Raw genomic sequence first — 25,706 nt, forward strand, 5'->3', positions numbered from 1 at the left:
TTAAAAGTGGCACATGGGCAACAACAGGTAGTGAGGTTTGTGTCTGGTAAGGCACAGTCACATTAAAACACATAAACAAACCTACATTTTATTAATCATTTGATTAGCAGAGCAGAAAAAAACAATATATGTAAACTTTTACACGAAAAAAAACGTTGTATTTTCTTATCTTAACTTATACATGAAGTCTATGCGCTGCACCTTTTGAATAACAGCATCAATAGGTAATCCAACAATATGAAAATACCCAACAAGAGAAATAAATGGATGTCTTGATTTGTTATAGCTTACTAATAATATCACAGTATTAATAAATCTATGGTTAGGGGTTGAGGCGTATGCTAAATCAGAATCCCTGTTCTCACTATCGCCCTCTTCCATGAGGTAAAATAATAATGTGACTCAATCTGTATCGGCAGACCCTCAGCACAGGAATACGTTATTTGCTCATTGTATTAGGAATATTTATAAAACAATGTGAAAAAGAAAAAAGTAAATGAGAACAAACTTTAACACTGAATAGATAGGTAAAAATTTAATACATTTCTACATTTTGTATTTCAACTATGACAAGTGAGGTATACCCTCACCTGCTTCCCCTGACTGATCGTCACTGCCTATGGGGCAAAGAAACAATTTTTAAAGCTTTTGTTTTTTACAATGCTGGCAGTAACCAAGTTCATAATACTTCATATTTTATTCAAGGTTCTTGCAGTTATTGAATAGAAAAATTTTACAGTTACTCGTTAAAATTCAGTTTCGTTTAATTATCAGCTCACTCTTCTGGCCACCCAAAATCCAAACGCCTTCGCTACCATCTCCTTTTCCCAGACGACATCTGACTCTAGTCAGAAAATCAACATTTTCCAAATAGGAATAGGATTTGCCTTAAGACGAAAGCCTTTGAGCTTTCTCTCCTTCACCTTAGCAATGACCCCACAGAGCTTCTCTATCCAGTATAAACACCAGCTGATCCTCATAGTAAGTTGTCTTGCTTTGTGGATTTTCACCCACAACCTCCCATTACTGACCACCTCAGCCTCTTCTTTATGATACAATATGCCAATCCCAATTTAATTTATAGAATGCCTTGGAGGTAACTGTATATGATAGCAGGGACGATAACATCTCCAGGCTTCTGTGAGGGACAGGAACTGTGCACTATGTACTTAATAACGTGAACCACTTTAGCAGACAAGCACATTGGTGAGATGGATAAAGTAGGGAGGGGGGCCCAGTCATTCTGAGTGAGGGAATAATTGAGACCATGTGAGTCCACCAAATTTATCCACATCCAATGGAATGGATAAGGGAAGAAACCAGTAGGTTAGACCAATATAACGTAAAAAGTGTGGGTCCAAAAGCGTATATGTTATTTTTTTTTCATATTGTCTTCCTGAATGCACATACTTTGATTTCTTAGATGGATTCAAAAGCAGTATCAGTGTTTTTGTTCCACAAACTCCCCGACAGGTAGATGTAACGTTTTTAGGGCTGGCGTAAATGTTTCGACACTGGGCAATGTGATGACCATCAGGGATGCCTCCTACTGTATTTTTCCATGAATGCTTATTGAATGATTCCTAATTCTCTGAGAGCTTTCTTTTCCCTTCCTGCGCTGCTTCCAGATGTGTGTGATCATTTTCAAACAATTAACCAATCACTTTTTAGCCATTACTTGCTGCCATTGTCATAAATATACCTGGAGACCGTCACAATCAGTTCAGCATAGAATAAGTGTCAATAAAGCTGGTGCTTTAACCAATTATATTGTGAATTGGTGAAGCACAGAGTTTTCACAAACTCTGATTGGCTAAGGGGAGGTAATGCACTAAAGTAATGGTGCCAACCGCCATTTCAATTGAAAGAGGATGAAGAAGAATGATTGGCTAGTAAGAGATTGTATTTGCCAGCGCTAGTAAACTGTAAGTGTCGCGAGCAGCATAAGCAAATATATTGTTGTGTCGATTTAATAGCCGTGTTTTGAACCCACAATGGATGAAGGAGGAGAAGAAATTGATTTGGTTGCAGATTTACAGTCAAAACCATTTCACGACGGACTTTTCAAGAAAAGCTGGACATCGTTAAGAAGGATCGGACACCTCCAAACTGTCCTACCTGGAAACCAGGATCTTTCATTTCAGGCACATGTTGAAAGCGCTGGAACAATGGAAACTGTGTGGAACTTCTGTCACTTCTGAGAGAAACACCGATTTACATTACCACCTTTGCACTCATAAGTGAGCAAAGGAAGATCAATTTTGTGTACAAATATTTTTTGGGTTAGCAAAATGTGGCTCTGTTCTTAAATAACCTTTACATTGTATTAATGCTTTTATAAATGGTTCACAGCTACCGCTGCAGTAAAGGTTTTTTAGCCACAAAAAGGTTACTGAAGGTTGGAATGTATCACCACTGAAGGCCTAGGTGTGAAAACAATGGCATGTCTCTGCTATATACCGTATGTTTGTGTATACAGAAGCATGACAAAACCTGACAAATAAAATCTTTCAAGTGACGGCTTTAAGATAAATTATGGTCTAAATGTGCCTTTTATACTATATTGTATATTTTAATACCCAATATATACTTGTATATGCTTAATTTTATACTCTTATATCTTTATACATTTATATTTCTATAGTGCTCAATAAGTGTGTGGTTTTACGATTTCGCTAACACCTTCAAGGTCAGGAGAATATGTTCTTAGGCACCAAGGGATGTGCCTCTGATTAAAAAGCTATAACTTGAAAGCGACTTGGCCTGCTCGCTGATATCAAGACTCTCCTACATTCCAAGACGCTGAAAAGCCTGCTTTTCTTCTGACAGAGACACATTGTGTTTACAAAGTTTCACTATCCCTATCGCTCAATTATTACATTCACAGGCCATCTAGCGACCAACATTGTAAACTGCATTTAAATATGTGATTCCTGTCTAAATTAATCAGATTCATCTCCCGTGTTCATATGAACCAGATGTGTAGTTTCCTTCGTGTGTTTTATAATGAATGAGCCTCCTGATAAAGGAGGAGCGTGTTCTTCCTTGAGCCAATCCTGGAAAAACGCACCTCCGATGGAAGGGGCAATCAAAAACCTAAATCTCCGACCCAGAGTTTGTTCTTTTCTTCATTCTACAACAATCTCAAGTTTTAGGCCAATAAATTGTCTTGTGTGAATGTGATTTCAATTTAAACGCAGTAATGTGGCCTTAAATCCCTTTTTTATTATTTTAAACTCAAAGTGAGAAAAAAAATGTGTTGGCAACTAATACTTACAATCCATCGCTGAATAATAATTGTGTCACTACCAATGAGCATAGCACACAAATTCCACATTTCAGTTACTTCATCTCGTTCTGTATTTGAAAATCAAAGATATGGCAAAGCATTAAATATAATATTTTGTTTGTTGACGTAAATCTTAGTGTTTGAGGGGCAAACATTCGTCTTGAGCCTAAAGACTGTCTGGAGATTTCAGTGCTCAAGGCAAAAGTCCCTGTCAGTCCCTACGAGGTAATTATGTGTTTTTGTTTAGATCATGTTGACTCCCCTCTCTGTTTCTCCACCACACTCCATCTTTCTGAACCGAGCGGGCCGGCCACCCCCATCGCTTTCTGACGCCTCCCTTTGCTCCGTTGTGTGCACAAGTCGTCCCCCTCCGGGAAGAAGTGCATGAGATGTTGGCTCGGCCATACATCTCTGTCAAAATCTCTATGAATAAATTAACCTTTTAAAGATTAGTCCACCCTAATACCTCAGGGTTTTTAAACAGAAGACCGGAGCTGATACACACTGCATAGCAAGCCTGTTCGACTTGGGGTTATAAAAGAAAAGTTAGAGCATGTTTTATCACTTTGCTGAAATTGTCTTTCGATCCTCGTTTTTACGTTTTGTTTTATCATATTTTTGTTGTGCATTGCTATCTTTGTATTATAGCACTGTATATATATTTTATCAAATAATGATCTATCAGCTCATTCTTTTTTACAGTTGAACTGAAATGATTTACCATTAATTCCACATGGTTAACTATACCTGTCAACTTATAGGTTTTCCCAGTATTTCATGTCTTTTGAATACAGACACTGCCCGACGTACGAACGAGATAGGTTCCGGACCACCGTTCATAAGTTGAATTTGTTTGTAAGTTGCTTTAGCGCTATTTCTTGTATGTTTAGGGTTTGTATTAGTATGTTTGAGTATTGTATAAGTAACCTATATTGTTTTGTACCAAAAAATATACATTTCATAAAAGAATATGCTCTATTAAAATAAATTAAGTTAAGTGTAACTTATTTTGGAAGATGTGCTTCGAGAGGTTCTCCTCCGTGGTAAAAAATGGCCGAAACAAAGCGTTCCAACCATTTTCTCAACCGCATCAAGCTTTCTTATACCATTTTCATCACAAAAGAAACGGCTCACCTCTTCTTTACACTTTACACCAACCATATTGAATGGATGCATGAGATATTAAGCAATAAAAATGTCAAAGTTCCTAGCGCACTGGAGATACAGTATGGTATGTCTATACACGAACTGGGACTGTGATAAGAAGAAGAAGCCAGTGAATGCTGGTTGAGCTCACACAGCGCCACACGCCGTTAGCGGCGGAAAGAAGCACTACTGTACTGTCCTGTATTAGGAAAAAGGAGCACACCATAAAAAAATCTAACTTACAGCGATGTCCGGATATTTTTCGACATTCTGAAAAAAATGTTCGTATTTACCGTTTTCCGTAAGTCAAATGGTCGTAAGTAGGGGAGCGTCTGTAATTAAAACTGCATACACCTAGCAATATTTTTTAACATTTTTTTGAAAAGAGAAAACATTAAAAAGTTAACACTTAGGAGCTAACATTTTCCCTGGGTTATGAGAACATGTAGATATTAGAAATGGCATTGTGCTGTGAGTTACATGTTATTGCATTTGGGAGCTAACCACTTACTATACACAAAATATGCTATCTACATTTTTTTGACGAATAGAAACCCATTATAATCATTAATAATCTTTGACACAACACAAATCTGCATAAATGCATTTATAATGTGTATAGAAGTACAAAAATATTCATAAATGGCTGAGTTATCACACTTTAAAGTTCACGTCCAAATAATGTACGGTGACATGCAGTGTGTAGCAAAATAAATCACATGTTACGAGGGTTGAGGGTTGTGTCTTTTTGTTCGACCGATCTCATCCTGCCCATTTCAGGTCTAATCCGGGTCATCTCAGTCATTGTTAGCAGATGATAACGTCATCCTGGATTGCTAATATTGTCACGATACACTAGCACACATTATGCTCGATCAAGCATTTATTTGGTAAATAGAATAAAGTTGTTTACACACATCATGTTTTTTTTTCTTTATACCTGGTTTTTCATGCTGTGAGTAAATAGGTGCCATGTTGTGTTTTTAGGGTCGTTATCATTTAAGAGGGGATTATAATAATTAACAAAGGTAGAAATTGTCTGAGGTGACATGTAATTATTTTACAGATTTCTGTAGTGTATACAATGCATAGAGAACTTCATACTATGAACATGTTGATCAAATAATGATTCCAATGTTTATTTTAATTATAGTTTTAGCTATCGATCTATCTACCCTCTCAATATCCCTCGAGAGGGGTGACCAACACCAAGACAAACACATAGACAAAACAAAGAAAATAAAAAGGGGGAAAAAGTAGCAGAAAAAACACATACATTTTTTTTTGTACCATGGCCAACCAAATTCCCAAACACCAAAACAAGTTAAGCACCTCGGCAACCAAGTTGGTCATGCTTTCGTCCCTCCAGATGAACCGGGACACAAGAAAGCGGCCATGTCACTCAGGTCACACTCTTCTGTTCAACAGCAGGGCCCGACAGCTTTCACTGGTTTACCCCTGCCGCATCATACGGGTGCCCTGCCCATCCCTTAAAGCGCGTCCAAACATCCCACTATCCTCTCACAAGACCTCTCCACTCCTTCCTATCACCAACAAGAGCTCTAGCTTCCACTAGATTTTGACCTCTTTCCTGCAGTGCACTCATAACACCAACCATCCACGTCAATCGCGGCCTTTCTCTTGGTGTCCTTCCATTTACTTCTGCTCTGTAGATCCTCTTCAACATTCGCTCCTCATCCATCCTCTCCATGTGTCCAAACCAACCGAGTACTCTCTTATCCACACGCTTGTTCAGTTCCACTACTACTCCAGTTCTGTCACTCACAATTACATTTCTCAATCTATACAATCTTGTCAATCCTAACATACTCCTCAAACACTTCTTCTCAAAAACATTTCATTTCCTTCTTAAATATGCGTTCAGAATCCAAGTCTCTGCACCGTACAACACAGTGGACACAATCACAGTCTCGTACAGTCCTCTCTTAACATTTATACTCATACTCATGTTACTCATCAGTAGTTTCAATTAGGTTCACTAAACCTTATGTGTAATCTTCAAAATGGTCCACATTCGGTAATTCTGGCTCTCGTTTTCAAATTGAACCTTAGTCCATTCGACCTTGACATCACAGATAGAGGTAAATGTGTATTTATTTGCTATTTCTTCTTTCCTATTGCACAGTTAATGCCCTGGTGCTTAAATTGCTGCTCGAAATGGTCTTTTCAGTGTTTATTATTCAGCCCAAGTTCTTGCTAAACTGTACTTTGTCGTATTTCTAAGAAATATGTGTGCCAATTGCAACCTGGACTGCACTACAATGGAGTTTGTCATTGTTTAATAAACTTGAAAAACGATGCAGAACCTAACAGTGGTCTCTTGTTGGCAACTGGGCCAAGACGATCCACCTTGGATTTCCAAACAAATCAGGATAATTATGAAGAACAGGTTTTAGGTTGAAATTCCTCGAAAAATAAACCATTCGTGACTGAGAGAATATGACATGCATTGGCTATGCCACTGGTTTTAGGTTTCACTCTTGGGGTATGCAACGGCGTCTCTTGGACTTCCTGAAACTTAACTTGTGCCAATTTGTGTACTTCAGACCTGGATGTCTCCTCCTTGGTTTTTTGGGGCCGTTAGAGGGGGTCAGTCAGGGAGGGTGTAGGACAAGTTTCCCCCTATCTGCTCGTACTTGCGGTCCCCAGTCTGCCCTGTTGGACCTCATCGCTCAATCTTCGTTTAGCCCCGACAGATTTAGCCGAGCGCTCCTAGACTCATTTATTTCTGTAAAGACAAGCTTGGCTGAGGAAAGCTTCCAGTAAAAGACCGTTGCCATAACCGCTGACCCACACTCCGGCAAGGCAGCTAATTTAATGTAATTTCTTTTAAACGAGGGAGAGAGGTAATGTCTCTACTTGGAAAAAAAATGTTTGGCGAAGCACATGCTGCCTTGTATATATTCTTCCTTTACCCAAAGGAAGACATCTTGATTAGGGGAAGAGGCAGAGGTGGGTAGAGTAGCCCAAAATTTTACTCAAGTAAAAGTACTGTTACTTCAGAATAATATTACTCAAGTAGAAGTGAAAGTAGTCGTCCAAATACTTACTTGAGTAAAAGTAAAAAAGTACTTAGTTAAAAAATTACTTAAGTACTGAGTAACTGGAGCAATGTCGTAGTTATTGATTTTTTTTAAACAACCAATCAATTCAATCAACAAAAAATACATTTAATTTAAAAGTAGATTAAAGTAATCAACGTAAAATCAAGTACTTTAATAAACAATAAAATAAAAGCAGTATTAATTAATTAAATAAATAAATCATGCACATGTAGCGCATTTAGATCCCCAATTGATCTTTACAGGCTCTGCATGCAGAACCACAAGGTAGCCCATGAACTCAAACAAAGAAGACATTGCATATTGTTTGACACCATTTTTAAGGGGAACCTACTTTTGGTCCTCCTCCTTTTCAGTGTTTTTCATAGTCGGTCTTGCTAAGCGACATTTTCCATCTGTTTCATCCTTAAACAACTTTTCCCTAGTTGAAGTTGAATATGGTCATGTGACGAGGCTGTTACATTTGATTGGTTGAACTTGTTAGAGCCTGGCAGAGGCCTCCACCATAAAAAATGCGCCTTAGCGGAGACAGACAGACGCGTGCTTAAGTGGAGGGGATTAAGTAATGAAGTAACAACTTCAATGTTGCCTAATGTCGCAGTGTGAAAGTACCTTTTTTATTCACAAATATACTCAAATAAAAGTTAAAGTATAGGGATTTAATAATACTCCTAGAAGTACAAAAATTCCTAAAACTTACTCGATTAAATGTAACGGAGTAAATGTACCCACCTCTGGGAAGAGGTTTATGCTGACATGGTGAAATCAGGGCTTTAACAATTAGTCGAAAAAAAAATCGATAATACGAATAGTTCACAAAGAATTCCATCGTCGACTGTTGTCACCAGACACGTTTTTCTCAATAATCAACAGCGTCTCTGTCTCGAGCGGTAACATAAACATACAGATTTGGTGGCATCAACATCAACTTCGCATGCCAACGCTTCTAAAGTTTGGAAGCATTTTAGCGTGGAGATTGCTGATAATGAGACTTGCAGTTGGCAAACCAGTCATTGCGTATCATGGCAGTAGATCAGTGACGTGGGAAAATTTGAAGAGTGCTTCTGACTTTTGAATGAAATGGAGTCTGACTCGCCTTGGTGAAATTCAAGTAACGTTCAAGCCAATACGATTTTGATGACATGCATTGTACGATTTATATGCCTATACTGTAATTCGCTATAAAAGAGAGCTTGGGCGTTTTGCCAGACTGTGCCCGACACATGTATTTCGAATAAAAAGCATGCAGTCCGGGGAACAAACCTCAGTTGTTAAAACGTTAAAAACGACAAATGTCCATTATAAAACCGTTTCATTTCAAACTGTTAAGAATCATTGAGAACTTTGCAGTTGACTACTGAATACTACTACACGACATGCATATAGCCGTTCATGAAATTTCTAGAAAGAGGGGGGAAGGGGGGGGGGGGGGGGGGGGGAAGGGAGAAAAGAGAGAAAAATTCAATTAAAGAAAAAGAAAAATTAAAGAAAAATGAAAAAGAAGAGGAATTCATAATAATAGGAAAATAAAAGAAAGAAGAACAAAGGAAAAGGAAAAAAGGAATATGTGAAAAAGTAAAAAAAGACAAAAAAGGCATAAAAGGGGAAATGAAAAGAGAAAAAACAGGAAGAGGGAGGGGAGTAAATTTGATAGGCAAAAGAATGAAAAGAAGAAAAAAAGACAGGTTTTGAGGCAGCCAATCATATCAACTTCCTTTTGGGTGAGGAAATAAAAGCTTATTTCTCGACCACCAAGTATTTTGAAAATACATACATAACAGTTTTTGCTTATCGTTTAAATCAACATCGTTTTTAATTGTACCACTAGGAGATCCTAAATATTACGCACTGTCCCTTTAAGATTCAAGTACAATAAAGCAACCAATATAAAAATCACATACACACCGAGCACCAAGTGAGCACTGTGGCTTATTGTTTTTAGATAGGGCATTTTTTATATCATTGTTCTGCAAGTTCACTGTTAGTTCAATAAAATATATATTTTTATTGTAAATATTTTCTTGTGTGTGTTATCATTTTCACATAATTAAATACATTTCATGCTAAATCTAAGAAAAATAAAATAGATAAAAGAAACAAATTACTTTTCGGTAGTTGTTGACGAGTCGCCCATTAAAACAATCGTCAGTTGACATTTAAGTTTAAAATGAAATAGTCCTTAGCCTAAGCTTCATTCCATTGTCAATGTTATTGACACATTTTGAAAGGTGGTAAGCCTAAAAGTGATTTTTAATAATATTTGAACTGCAAAGCATAATAATTGCCCTTTCCCCACAGTTCCTGAAGTGTATGTGTGAACAAAGAGACCATTTCGACTTTATTACGCTAGAGGGCTCTAGAGTTCATAGTTTGTCCCATTTGAAGAGCTGAAGCCCGTCTAATGGTGTAAAGTACTTCCCCAAAGCTTTGCAAGACCCGCAACACCGTCGACAGTCCACATATGGAAATGCTTGATTTGGTATAGTGTCATTTTACTTTGCAGAAATTCATGTTTTCCCCCATGTCTGCAGCCCACCACACTAAGCCACCAGGAGAGAAATGCTATCTCGACTATGTGCAACCAGAGGACCAGAAAGGAATTATTACGTTCCCACCACTTTGCCCTAGAATATTTTAGGATAAGATTGAGGATTTACCAAATAACCACTCAAAATTACACCTAATGGTTTCGTGGTTGCCAGCATTTTAGTTCGGTTGATGGAGAAGGAGCAGAAACATACTGTATATTTTAGGTTTTGCGTGTTATTAAAGGTACAGAGTGTAATATATAACCACCGAATGTTTTGTATGTTGTTTTGCATGTAATCATGAGTATTATAAGCAGAAGGAAGAATACAAACCACGGAGGCTCAAAGTGACCGAATAACAACACTATTTCCCTTTTCTGCCTAGCCTTTCACAAGACAAAAAAGAGGGAAGAAAGGAAAAAAAAAGGTAAAGAGAGAAACACATGAAAAAGAAAGAAAAATGAAAAAACAGCAAAAACTTGAAATGAAAAGGAAATAAAAGAAACAGGGAAAAAACGAAAGGGGAAATAGGAAAAAGTGAAAAAAAGCCATAAAACGAGGAAAGAAGAAGCAAAATAAAGAAAAATGAAAAGAAGGGAAAAAAATAAAAAAATAATTAAATATGAAAAAAAAAAAAAAAAAAAAAAAAAATAACAAAAGCAATGCTTTAAATGAGCAAAAATTATCTAACGGCGGAACAGTTCGGTACAAGTTCGTATTTTTTTATCATTAAAATGATGTGCAAAAGAAAGAAGAGAAGACAAAAAAGACAGACAGCGAGATGATAGCCAATAATGTCAGCTCCCTTAAGGTGAGGATCATCTTGAGCGAAATACATGCAAATTTTTCAACCACCAAAATGCAATCATAATAGCTTACATATTTTTGATTATAATTTAAATCAACATGGTTTTTGTTCTTTCAAATTAAGTTTATTTTTACCGCTAGGTGACGCTAAATATCACACATGGTCCCTTTAAGATTCAAGTAGAATAAAGCAAGCAATATTAAAGTCCGTTATCCTAAACTGAATCTTTTTTGTGGCTCGTCATATAAATTTTAAAATGTGGAAAGCAGGTCCAGACCTAATATTCCAGAAACTTTATTGGCCTTCTCCTTGGAGACGTTTGAGTGTCAAAAAGCTCAATAGGGCAGACTGTTAAGGGAAGGATTATATGTGTGATTCTGTGTTCTCAGGCTGAGCACAAGAAAGTTCCATGTATAATGCACATGTGAAAAACCTCGAGCCAAGTTTGCTGAGTGGATGGCCGAGAACCAAGTTTTGACAAAAAACAATATGGAGACAGTTTATATTTATCGATACTTCCCGAGATTAAGATTAAGATTCATAATGTTGTGAGAAACAGATCGTCTGAACGTAGGTAAAAACAAAACAAAAACATATACTTCTACTACTACTGCTACTACTACTACTACTACTACTACTACTACTACTACTACTACTACTACTACTACTACTACTACTACTGCTACTACTACTACTACTACTACTACTACTACTACTACTACTACTACTACTACTGCTACTAATAATAATAATAATACCATTAATAATATTACTTTTACTAATAGTACTACTACTATTACTACTAATATTACTTCTACTACTACTACTACTACTACTACTACTACTACTACTACTACTACTATTACGACTACTACTACTACTAATACTCCCAACACTACTACTACTACTACTACTACTACTACTACTACTACTACTACTACTATTACTGCTACCACTACTATTACTTCTACTAATACTACTACTACTACTACTATTACGACTAATACGACTACTACTACTAATACCTCTAATATTAATTATACGACTACTATTACTACTACCACTTCTACTACTACTACAACGACTACTTCTAATACCACTACTACTAATACTACTTCTACTCATAATGCTACTACTACTATGACTACTACGATTACTACTACCACTTCTACTACTACTACAACGACTACTTCTAATACCACTACTACTAATACTACTTCTACTCATAATGCTACTACTACTATGACTACTACGATTACTACTACCACTACTACTACTCCTACAAATATTAATTATACTAATACTACTACTAATACTACTAATAATCCCAACACTACTACTACTACTACTACTACTAATAATAATAATAATAATAATAATAATATTACTACTACTATTACTACTAATATTACGCAAGTCCCAGAGGTAAGTAAAACCTCACTTCATTTAGATGTATCTTTATAGAGCATATTATTTTATGAAATGTTTATTTTTCAGTATCAAACTATACAGGTTACTTATATAAGCCTTAAACATATTTATATAAACCTTAAACATACGAAAAAATGCAAAAAAAATCAACTTTCGAACGATCGTTCGAAACCCATCTCGTTCGGAAGCCAGGCAGAGTCTGTATTCAAAAGACATGAAATACTGGGAAAACCTATCAATTGACAGGTATAGTTAACCATGTGGAATCAATGGTAAATCAATTCAGTTCAACTGTAATAAAGAATGAGACGATGGATCATTATTTGGTGAAAATATATATACCGTACTGTAATATGAAGATACCAATACACAACAAAAATATGATGCAGCGTCCGTATTACAGAGACTCAAAGTGACCAAATTGCAGCCATTTTCTTCAATTTTTTTTGCTTAGCCTTTCACAAGGTTTTTAGTTGTTGGAGGTGCTTCTAGCAGCAAGGTGATGGTCAATAATGCCTCATTTAAAAAGATACAAATTTCTCTATCTTTGAGTCTTTTAAAACATAGATAGATAGATAGATAGATACTTTGTTCATCCCCGAAGGGAAATTCACATTTCCAGCAGCATCCCTGAGCTGAGAACAATCGAAAATAACACGGGAGCTGCTGGAGTGGCTGCCATTCGTGACGGCGCCGGAAGAAAAGATTCAATGCACATTTCTATGACAATTTGTGTATTTTTGCTCATTCTTTCAATGAATGAACCGTTTATATTGTGTCCTTTTAACAAAGTGTTTGATATAAAACCAAATTATATTTGGATTTTTTTGTATGAATGACCTAACCTTTAGTGCTCTTTCAAATTAAACACACTAATCTTTGGATTTGTTATTGCAAATAAACCTAAAAGCTCAGTCGCAGTTAAGGTACACTCTTGAGCAATGGTTGGATTATATCTGACCCAACTGCTGTATAAATTGAGCTTCAATGTTTTGTGGTGATATATTTTTAGGATAAGTCTGCTAATGTTGAGGAAACAAATATCTGAGGTTTTGCACTGTTTTCCGTGCATTAGTGAGTGCTTTCTAGTTGTAAAATAAACTTGACTTGTTTAAAAAATAAACAATATTGTTTAAATGATAAGCAAAAATACATGAATTAATATATAAAAAATTGTTTTTTTTTAATTATTGTGAGGTTGAAAAATTCTTATTCACAGATGCTTCACTACTAAGAACATTTGACTTAGGTAAAACGGTAGATATGAACATTTCTTTCGGGATGACAAAAAATATTGGACTTTGCTGTTAGATTTTGTATTGTGTGCACCTTTTTGCGAGTACAGGACAGTACTATAGTGCTACTTTCCGCCACTACTGGCATGTGACGCTCTGAGAGGTCACCCAGCATCCACCCCAAAGAAGAAACCCGCTCCATCTTCCTTTTTCGTGTGTAAACAGACTATACTGTATCTCCAGCGCGCTAAAAACGTTTTTGTTTAATATCTCGTGCATCCATTCAATATGGTTGGTGTAAAGTGTAAAGAAGAGGTGAGCTGTTTCTTTTGAAATGAAAGTGGAATAAGAAAGCTTTATGGAATTGAGAAAATGGTTGGATCACTTTTTTTTTGGTCCACTCTCTTCCATGAAAGAGGACTTCTTGAAGCCCATCTTCCAAAAGTAAGTTAAACTTAATTTTATTTATCTTTATAAAGCATACTATTTGATGAAATGTTTATTTTTTCAGTACAAAACAATACAGGTTAACATACTTATATAAACATACTTAAACATACTTATAAACACACCTAAAACCTTAAACATTCAAAACATGGCACTGAAGCAACTTATGAACACATTCAACTGACAAACTATCATCCGGAACCTACATAGAATGACAATACAAAGGAAATTATTATTATTATTATTATTATTATTTCGTTCGTAAGTAGGCCAGTGTCTGTATTTTACATATTATGAGCCTCATCTAGAGGTAGCTGAAATAATTGTTGGGTACCCAAAAACGAAGAACCTCGCAAAAGGCTAGCCGCAGAAATGAGAAACAAAATAGAGCGGTTTGGTCAATTCAAGTTGCTGTAGTTTGTATTCCACTTTGTGCTTTTAAGCAGTTGTTTTCGCTAGCGCTACGCACAGTACAGTGACATCTTGTGGTGGAATAATACACATTGCCCTTAGATGAATTGAATTTAGGTTTCACTCTTGGGGTCTCCTAGGTTGAGTAATGCCCTTTTTATTTTAACATAATTGTTGGGTATCCAAAAACCTCTAAAAAGGCCGGCCACAGAAATGAGAATAAAAATGTTGCAAGTTTGTTCACCTTAAATTGTTGTATTTTGTATTCTTCCTCGTGCTTTTGAGCACTCGTTTTCAGTTACAGTGCACCATACAATGTCATCTTGTGGCCAAATAATACAGAATGTCCCTTTGATGAATTAATTTCCACGAGATTCACTACAGTACCTGTTCTTCTTTGGAACTGGAAAATGGTCCAAAATTTTTACCAGAAAAAAACCCCCACTATATTACGAGATTATTGCAGTAGTCCTTTGGCCACCTTGCCCTGAGCTTTCTGTGAAAACTCTAGCCAATCCCATTGCTGACATTGCGACTGTAAATAAAAAAGGGAAAGTTGATTCTGGGGGTCTTCGCTTCCAGGACAGGTGGAACTTGGAGTCTTTTTTTCAACAAAATCTACCTAATTTGCCAAAAGACTGTAGCTGTTTTCAAAGAATATAATATCAAGAGGCACTGCCAGCCGAAACACGTTGACTACAAAAAGCTGACTGGAAACAAACATTGTGAAAAGGGAAGGCAAATGAAAGCTGTTTTAATGACGCAGCAGCGCTTTTTTCGGGACCCTGCAGGTCAAATGAAAATGCTACAAAGGCAAGCTACGCTGATCACCAATTTCACAGAGGGTGAATTGGTTAAAGATTGTTCAAAGAACCCCTGCTGAATAGTTGGCCCTTGCAACATTTTCAGCTTACCAAATCTGGCCTGCTTTCTGAAATGTTTGGACACCCCTGGCCTAGGCCAACAGATAATACCCAGGCGCCCAGATTGGAGTGAGTGTTTACCGTTGGTAATCTTATTAAATGCACACCTTTACTACTTTTCCCTTTGTCAGGCAGCCACCACCAAAACGATTAAGCCAGTCGAAAACAAAACGTCACAAGGAAAGTAAACAATGTGGCTGTCGGTTAACCAAACGGGAGATCTGTCCGAACGAAAAAATGGAGCTGTCTTGGAGGCAGATGACAAAGGCACCTGCCCCAAAGTATTCCAGCAAATGTTTCCTCCACCCCAGATTCCTGGACCAGTTTCCCTTAAGCTCCACAAAGCTTGGAACCTCAAGAGTCTGTCACCTTTCCTGTCATGCTCGGCTGCCTGCAGCTCATTGGCCAGCAGCAGATTTATTTCTCCCTGTCAGGACCAATAGCGTGGTGATGTGGCTCAGCCCACTGTTTAGTTACAGTGACAAACATGCTGATTAGAGAGGCCCGGATGATGGATGGCTCCTCGCCGTGGAGCAACCTGAGTTTTTAGCAGGTCATAATGGGCTTGACACTGCGCAGCCCCGCACTCTTTTTCCTTGGTTCGTCTCCGAGCGGAAGGGCCCCCTCCCCCTCAGGTCGCACTCAAAAGGTCACGAGTTAACGGGTCATTCTTTGCCGTACTGCCGCCAGATCAAAATGACCCTGTTTGGATTCATATTTGTAGACACTCCATCATCATCATGGCCGCCGCGACACATCTATTCCCTCTTTCCCCGTGGCCTTTTCCTCCAGTGACCGCTAGCGTCCACGTCAGTGAAGCTTGTTGGCTTATTTAAACTGCTGAGCCCTCGCGCTCACTCACTGTCGTGCCACTGAGGTGCTCATGTGGCCAACTCACACAATGCAGTTGTATTCAATTTCGTCGAACCGATCTTGAATTGAAAATTGCAAGGGCAGAGTGCGCTAGAACATTATGTATTTAGAGTAATACTTTGTTCAAAAGTATAGTAAGTACAATGCAAACTGACCAGGCTTGCGGATTAATGTGATCTATGGAACTGTGTTTCAGAATCAGGAAACACAATTTTTATTTTGTATGCCGTTACAGTTACAGAAAAAAAGACATGATCAAATTACAGGTATATTTTCTAAAAATTAGCATTATAAATATTGAAGTCCAATATGTGGTAGTTTAAACTCTTTTTAGTGTTTTTCTCGTTTGCATTAACTTTGTTTACATTCGCCATGTTCGGTCGCGCTGCTCTCCCACTGCCATCTCATTATTCCATACACATGCAGCTCACTCAGGCCCCTCTCGACCCTCCATCAGCAGAGCTGCCCAAGGTGCCTGACTTGAAAACATGACTATATGACCAAAAAAGTTGCAAAACTAACGGTAGAGTGCCATGTCATCAAAGCGCAACTAACGAGACAACATCAACATGAATAAATGAAATGAAATGGTAAATGTAGTTCAATGCCTGGGAGCATGTGCCCTCTTCAACAGCATCCAGTCAAGCATCCATTCATTCATTTCATAAACTCATTCACATGTCTTACATTTACATATACATAATGCACTAATAGATGACTTGTGTGCATCATAATTTAAATTACAAATACTAGAGAGACAAAGAGAGATGACAAAAAGTCCCAGAGTGTGTTGGAAAATTTAGAAACTGAACACTTTGTCGTTTCAAAACAATATTGGGTTCTTAGTGTGCGTTTAAGGTAAACTAGAAAAAAGCGTATCTTATCCGCTATGTAAAAGAGAAAGTGCTATTTTTGCTCAATACGCTGTACCAACGTGATCAAAATGTGAGCATCCGCACCCACTCATACACTCACAAAAACAAATTTAGATTTATAATGTTAGCTATTACGGGTGGACCCAAGTGTAAGAAAACATTAAATGAGGCATGGCTGCTTAAAAAAGGAGTGGAATTTGATAACCAAACCAGGATCTAAGTAACACACAAACAATGAGTCTCAAAGCAAATAATAAGTATAAAAAAATCTATCTGGAAAATAACCAAACCAGAATGAAAGACCGAGAGAGAAATAGAAATGCAGATACAATGACCCGACTGAGTGTGCTGTCAGTGCAGTCGATATGAAATCTTTGTTCCGCATTGCCGGCAGTAAGTCAGATTTAGTTTCCAGTGGGACTTGGACTCTGCCAGGACCGCCCTTTGTCAAAGATTCTGTTCATCATTTTCGTCAACAGAATTTCTAGGAACAGCCTTGGCTGGAAAAGGATCTGGCGTGGAAGCCTCAGCTTTTTGCAGAGGATATGGTGCTGTTGACTTCCTCAAGCGGTGATCTTTCACTCTCACTGGAGCGGTTCGTAGCCGAATGTGAAGCGGTCAGGATGAAGATCAGCACCGAGACTATGGTTTATCAGCCGGAAAAGGGTGACATGCTCTTTCTGGGTTGTGGATGAGATCCTGCCCTGAGTGAAGGAGTTTAAGTATCTCCTGGTCTTGGTTACGAGTGAGGGTGGGATGGAACAGAAGATTGACAGACAGATCAGTGCAGAGTCTGCCATCATGCCGACTCTGTGCCGGTCAACTGTGGTAAAAAAAGAGCTGAGCCGAAAAGCAATGCTCTCAATTTACCGGTCTATCTATGTTCCTGCCCTCACCTATGATCATAAACTGAAAAATCCCTAGTACAAGCCGCTGAAATGAGCGTCCTCCGCAGGGTGGCTGGGCTCCCCCTTAAAGATAAGGTGAGAAGCTCTGACTTTCGGGAGGAACTCAGTGTAGAGCCGCTACTCTTCTGCATTGAAAGAAGCCAGTTCAGGTGGCTCCCAGATGCCTCCCTCGGGAGGGGTTTCGGGGATGGCCCACCGGTAAGCGGCTCCGGGGACGACCAAGGACATGCTGGAGAGACTATGTCTCTAGGCTGGCCTGGGAGCGCTTTAAGCTGGATGAAGTGGCTGGGGATAGCGAGGTCTGGGCTCGCCTGCTGAGGCTGCTGCCCCCACGACCCGACCCTGGATAAGCACAAGAAAATGAATGCATGGCTGGATGAATGACCAAATTCTAACCTAAGGAATTGGGTCATGTAGTATTTTAATTCAGCATAACGATAATATTTTTCTCTGAACACAAAGGACAACAAAAATGGTTAAAACAATTGACATTAACTGGATTAAAAAAAAGCTAAATATCTGAAAAGTGGCCAAGAATTTGAATTTAGATTAGCTGTCAATAGAGTATTTGTTTCACCTCTATTTAATAAATTCCATATGATCGACCAATACATGTTTTACGGCATCCCTCAAAAGTGTTCATTTAACATTACACACAGCAGACGTCTCATTATTTAACGGACATTTTATAGGTAACCTGAGCCGCAATGCGAGTGTGCAACAGCATTGCTGAATAACTTTAAATGTGACGAGCCAGATGTTTAACCTGCCTGCTGACTTTACATATGCAGCCAGGCAAATCCGCCAAGATGGTTCTGGCTTAGTATTATAGAGTGCAGGCCCTTCGGGCCACTTTTTTCCCCGGAACATTAGGAAGTTATACCCCGAGGAACTGTGTGTGTACCTGTGGGTGTGTATCTGCCACAGACAATACTTTTAAAGCAGATGCTTGGTTGCATTCATGACTTCTAACTAAAACAGTCATAAAGTTTCAAGTGTTTTGCAACCGGGCTAAGAAGTGTGAACTTGGAGGTCTGCAGGTTCCCATCTCCCCTCCTTGTTGCCTTCCGGCCTCTTCTCTTCCTTTCGTCTCCTTGTTTGGACGCTCCAGTGACATCACACAAGCTCTGCTTCAAATTGGATGCAGAGTGAGAAGTTCAGCACTAGCCTACGGCGGGGAATATTTTTCCATTTATTGGGGAGGCACAGCGATAGAGTGGGGGCTGTGCAGGATGTGCTTGGAAAGAAACAGGATAGTAAATGTTACTACTAGTTAAGTAATATATTATTATGCCATTAAAAGTGGGTATTTGGATATTTCACTCACCGTCATGTTTGAATAAACAAACCGTCAAAATAACAACCAATGAATTGATTGTATACATAGTAGGGAAAGAGTATATTTGTGGGAGGTCGTCCAATGTTATTGTTTATCAGTGTATCAATAGTGTAATGATTTTTTTTGTGCAAGACCATTTAGCAAAAAGAGTACTTTTAAAAAAAATAACACCATCCCAACATACTGTGGTGGTATGGTCTCGTCACAGCCTCATCAGGACTGGCCAATATTATTCTCCAGGGCACAGTCCAAGAATCACGAACACAAATTCAGATAGTATAAGAACAACACACAAAAAAAACAACAAAAAAAAAAAAACGTAATGAGACAGAAAAATAGCTGAGCTGACAACATCAAGGAATGGACTGATGCCAACTTTACCACGACCCACAAACAGGCCAGTAACTGTCAGCAGTGAGAATAGTGTCAATATTTGTGTCCTCAGTGGTGCCATGACGACCCAGGCGGTTAATGGAAACGTGAACCATGATTGGCATGGTACCATTCTTGACGCAAACGTTTTAGAGTGTATTTTATGGATGGAACTAATTATTATCAATGAGATATTGAAGGTTGATCAATCATATTTACATATTTATTGTGTTTCCTTTCACAAGTAATCAATGCATTGTGAATACAACACTATTTGTCCTACTTATATGTCCAGCAACCTTAAGTGTCATGAAAGGCGCTTTGAAATACAATACAATGTTATTATTATTACCATTATTCTTATTCTTATTATTATTATTATTATGGTTGTTGTTGTTGTTATTTCAGCATTCAGTTCTAAATAGCCATCGTAGCAGCCATTATGTAATTATGAAATTGTTGCTCAGAATATGCCAGAAAATAAGATTGCGAATTCACCTTTATGTCCATCATGATTTTTGCAGCAGCAACATGAATAAATGTCCACACTTGTCAAAGACAACTCTAAATTTCCTATTTAAGCAATTTTCGTTGTTAAAAAAAAAAAAAAAAAGAATAAAATGGCAGCATTGAATCAAGAAAAATAAACTAAACCCATAGTGGAAGTAGACAGAGTATACTTATTTTGTACATGCAAGCTGATAAGAATGAAATAAACATCAACTTCATCAATGATGGATTGGTAGCCATACAAGAATACAGAATATGAGCAGAATACTATGCTATCTGGTTTGTGTTCTGACGGAACTCACACGATATGTACTGATCCTCTCTGTGCCTGAATCTGTCCAACACTGTATACTGGGCGCCTGCAAAAAAAATGATAAAAATTGCAAGCCTTTGTCTGAGGATTCTTGTGAGTGTATGCAGTAAGTACTTTAATTTTGAGTCCCGGCCTGAAGAAAAGGCCATGTGGCGAGAAGTATGCACTTAATTTGGGGTACCACAAATATCATGTTACAATGCTAGACGGTCAAAGCTATCCACTAGTATTGGATTGTTTCTTTCTGCTGGTGCATTTAAAAAAAAAAATCTTTGCCAGTTTTTAATCTTATTTATTTCTCCTGCTTGACCTTTATTAAAATGAGGCATAAAATGGCTTGCGTATTGCTTTGATGAATCAGTCTGAATGACAGACAAGTTTCCAAAATAACAGTTTTAATCAAGCAATTAAACAAGAGCTGTTTAACGAAACTTCTGCTCCAAGGAGAGAGGGTGAGCTTGTTTGAGCCAACATAATTGGTCAGCAAATATGTTCGTCTGTTACTGATAAGTTTATTGTTTAGTAGACAATCAAAATAAAGAGAGACAACATGAATTGATTTTGAACATGTCAGGAGAACAGAAGAAACTTTACAAGAAACCCTCACGATGCCAACATTCAAATCTGTTTTAAAAGCCCTCCCCTGGGCCCTTTCTTTTTGTTAAGGTTACAAAGAGCAAAAAAGGGTAGGTATAGTGGAATAAAAAATCAAAATAACAAACTGGCATCCTAGGTATGATTGAATGAACTTTTATTTCGAACATAACATCAAATAACAAAGCAGAAACTGAACAACAAATCAAAAAAACAAAATAAAACAATGTTATTGTACATGTTTGAAAGGGAGTAGGAAGAAGCATATTATTATTAAATCCTTCCCCCTAGAGTTCGTTAACAACTGCACACCACATCTCGATCTCCTGTGTACTTACATGTAAAAAGCTAGCTTATGAGTGTACTTATTTACATTGGCTTTGTGGATACACAGTCTCTTCATCATCATAATGATTATCATCAACATTACTACTTCCATCACTTATTTTATCATCATCTTTATCATTATTGCTTTTTCCATACATTTTCAGTATATTGTATAATTAGGGTATGTATTATGATAACATAGTTCACTTGGGTGCTATCCTATGCAATCTCCTTTGCAGGTATTTGATATCACAAAACAATATCAAGTCATCTGTTACCCTTTTAAACCATAGCCATTGGCCGAAACTTCAGTGCCACAGACTTATTTTTATGTTATTTACAGGGTTTTTCTTTGCAATGAAAAAAAAACATAATCATACCTCCTTATCATGAAATGTTGCTTATTCTATTTTTTTCTAATTTTACAATATTTTTATTTCTATGTATTACAAAATTACACCCGCATTGCAAATACAATTCAATCGTCAGAAAATTGCGCATTTTGTACTTCTATTTACAACAAAATTACACTAACAATGCAAAATTTAATTAATATTTCCTCCCCATTTTCAGAAAAAGTCCCTTACCTTAGATTTTCTCTCTAAATTTACGAGATTTTTACTGGAATTCCCAGAAATGAAATGAAATGAAATGTGAAATGATCTGCTTTTATAGCGCTTTTCAAGTCAATGACTTCCCAAAGCGCTTTACATTGTGCTTCACATTTCCCAATAGCGGCCGTGACCTGTGCAGCCATGTAAGGCGCTAACCTGCTTATTGGGGGTGTTGGGGTTTCAGTGTCTTACCCAAGGACACTTCGGCATGTAACACGGACAAGCCGGGATTCGAACTGGGATCCCTTAATCCTAAAACGATCGCTCTACCTCCTGAGCTACTGCCGCCCAGCAAAGGTAAACTGTCATTGCCCCAAACATTTTTTTAAAGCTTGAATAAACGTGTCTTTTTCATCTTTGTGGGGCTTTGGATTGGCATTCAAACCGTATTTGAAACAGCCCTTTTCTTACTTTCACCATTTTTATACTATAATAAATGAAAACAGCCATCCTGCGCGTTTAATAATTCTCCAACCGTGCAGCTGTAGTGCAGTGCTGTATATTTTGTCAAAAATAATCATATCGTAATAATGTCAGTTAAACAAATATGGGTATGGGACAAATTCCTTACTTTTCTATGCTAGGTGGCCACAACTCAAACAACAACACAATGAAGAGAGTTTCAAAACGTGTTTGAGTACTCGAGGTGTTGAATTTTACTTTAGAATGACATTGTTTGATGAGGCATGATGAGCATCGTTTTCCCATGTTCACATATGGCTCATATTGGCATTTTGGGCTGAGCAGCACATCAAAGTGATACCATAACCACAATAATTACCAGAGAGGATGAGATTACTGATATTATTCCTCTAATAAAGGTCCTTTGGCATTGAACATACGTGACGAGGAAAGCCGTAAGAGGTATAAGCTTCCTCATCTGCTGCTGTTAATTCTTAACCTTTCTGACACCGCTTCTTTGGCCTCGTCCTTCAAGGTTAATATCTTTAATAAAAGTTAATATGTGGAAAAGCTAACATTCTCCTTGTCTGTCCCCCTAGAATAAATTAGTGCTCTCAACGGACCTGACCTCTTGTTATCATCTTTTGGGGTGATGTGTGCAGTGCAGCAAATTGCTTTCTCATGCTGAGGGTCCAACCAGGACTTGTGTGCTTTTGTCTGACCTGGAACTGCCTAATGTAACCACAATTTAAGTGGTGTTTTATGCTCGTTCATTTTGTGTTTTTTCTAAATCAATCTCTGCTTTCATAGAACATGCAGGAAAACATATGTGATGTAATCATTTTGAAACAAGGACAGTAAACACATAACTGGCTCCATATTCTACATGTTGTTTTTACTTTTACAAAAAAAACTCAGGTGGCTAGATAAAAACACCAAAAAACACCAACTTTTTCCCGAAACTGCATTTGGCAGTGCAGTTAAAACATCCAATTTTTGATATGCCACAGAGAGAATTAGAATTGTCATTGATATTGTCATTTATAACAACATAGTGGACATCAATGTCACTCCAGGTTGAACATATAATACTTAAAAGAGAAAAATAAGATCGAAAGAATTTCAGGATAAAAAAGCCAAAACATAAAATATTTCCAAGGTAGCTCTTGGAGACTGACCAAGCTCGTGAATCAGCTCTCAAACGAGATACGGCTGGGCTCTGATGTAGGCCTCCTTAAATCCAGGCTATAATCACACTTCTTCGGGATGGCTTTTAATAAACACTTGTTTAATGGCACTTTCATTAGACTTAATCTCTTTGACTGTGTTGTGTTTTATTGTTTTCACGTCCATTATAATTTATTTTTTGATTTTTTTTTTTTTTAGGTTTTTGCTTATTGTTTCACTTTTATCATCTACGGTAAAGTATTTTGTAACATTAAAAAGACTGTTATAAAGGGCTGTATAAATAAAGTTCTTCACATTTACGGAGTACATTTTAATCTTATTATAACAATAGTACAATGAAAAATAATGCTATAATATCTAGCCCAAGTTCTCTTTTTTTATTTTGGGGGTGGGGGGTGGGGGTGTGTAGGTTCTAAAAAGAACACGGGATTGGTAAATTCTGTGGAGTAGTCTTTATTTTTTGATAAAATTATTATACTATAGTTAGACATAGAGTCATTTTACATTGAAAGCAAAGTACTATATCCTTACCTTTACACATGCGTTTAAAGGTAAATGTTGACTGTAGCCAACCATAAAGCACAATGCAAAACGGTGACGCAGGGACAAATAAGGCAAACCACGTTATAGTAAGGGATTGTAGACATCTAGTAAAGATGTAAAATATTGTGTTTTCAGTATGAAAATTGCCACAATATGTTGTTGTCATTGCACTATGGAAACATGCTATTTTTAAATGTGATACTATTAAATATGAACAGACATTTGTAGTTGTAGTGCGCCAAATTTTCATGTAATCCACGCACTCCATAATATTAATCTATATACATCATGGTTCGCAGATCTCTTAACGGCTTGGCTCATCGGGGCACCAATGACGACTTAAGTCTGGACAGCTTTCCCCACTGCTAACAGATTCTGGCCATACATTGGGTTGTAGCAAAGCTGGCACCAGTCCATCCCTTAATATTTTCGGCCTTGTTCTTTTTCTGTCTTCTTATATGCCTGCCCTCTCGGACTGTGCCCTGGGCTATTATCTTGGACAGTCGTGAAGGTATTCTGTCGTGTCCATACCATTGCAGTTTTCGTCTGTGCACAGTTGACACAGGTTCTTCGTAGGGTCCAATGGGGCCTCTGTTGGTTTTCCGCAGTGGTTTGTTTGTCATATGGGCTAATGTACCTGATGCCAAGAAATTTCCTGTAGAATGCATGTCTTTCTTTTGTAAAACCAACCTCCTCATCCTCATATGACATGATTGAATTCTGACAATATTTATAAATGTAAAAATAAATCAAATGTGCTTAATCAAAATGAAATTGTAAAAATTGCCAAGAGCCGACTCAAGTCAGTCTTTTTTTACAGGTGCTGCATTTGACCAGTAGATGGCAGCATGTACTTACATTTATAAAGCCCTTAATGCAGTTTTCCCTGATCTACCAGTATCATTTATGTGATCCACCAGTAGATCACCATCAACGTAATTAGCACCACTGCATGTTAAAATTGTTTAATATACTTCCTAAAATCCTAATATTGATATCAAAATCAAATTACTTTCGATACTGTTGTAACCATCATACAATGAAGCCATATTGTGTTACCCATCATTCCAAGGTGTGATGATATCTTTACATCACTAATACTTAGCTAACAATACATTGTTCACTGATCCTCTAGGGGTGCAACCGAGGGCACAACTCTGGACACCTAATGACGTATATAATAGAACAAAAACAACGTGAATAAAAACGATCTTGTAATGGTCACACTAACCGAAATGTAACTTTTACATGTCGTTTTCTTAAATTCGAGATGTCCAAAAAATACTGAAAATGATGCAACATAGAAATGGGGCTTGTGATGTGCAGTTAAACACATGTATGAACTGGCCAATTAAGTTGTCTCATTTTCAGTTTACTTATGCAGGCATATGTGCAGTGTAGCATTAAAGGCAGCATACCTCGCACTCAGCTACAGATGAGTCCTCAGGCCATGTTTGCATTGAGTGACAATAACCTTTTATTCGGCTTCTGCCTTCACCAATGTTTTGATTTCTACTTAAAGTTTTATGTCAGCGCCCACCCTCAAT

Source organism: Urocampus carinirostris, chromosome 3, assembly GCF_059441175.1.
Source record: "Urocampus carinirostris isolate Australia breed hairy pipefish chromosome 3, RoL_Ucar_1.0, whole genome shotgun sequence".
NCBI lineage: Eukaryota > Metazoa > Chordata > Actinopteri > Syngnathiformes > Syngnathidae > Urocampus > Urocampus carinirostris.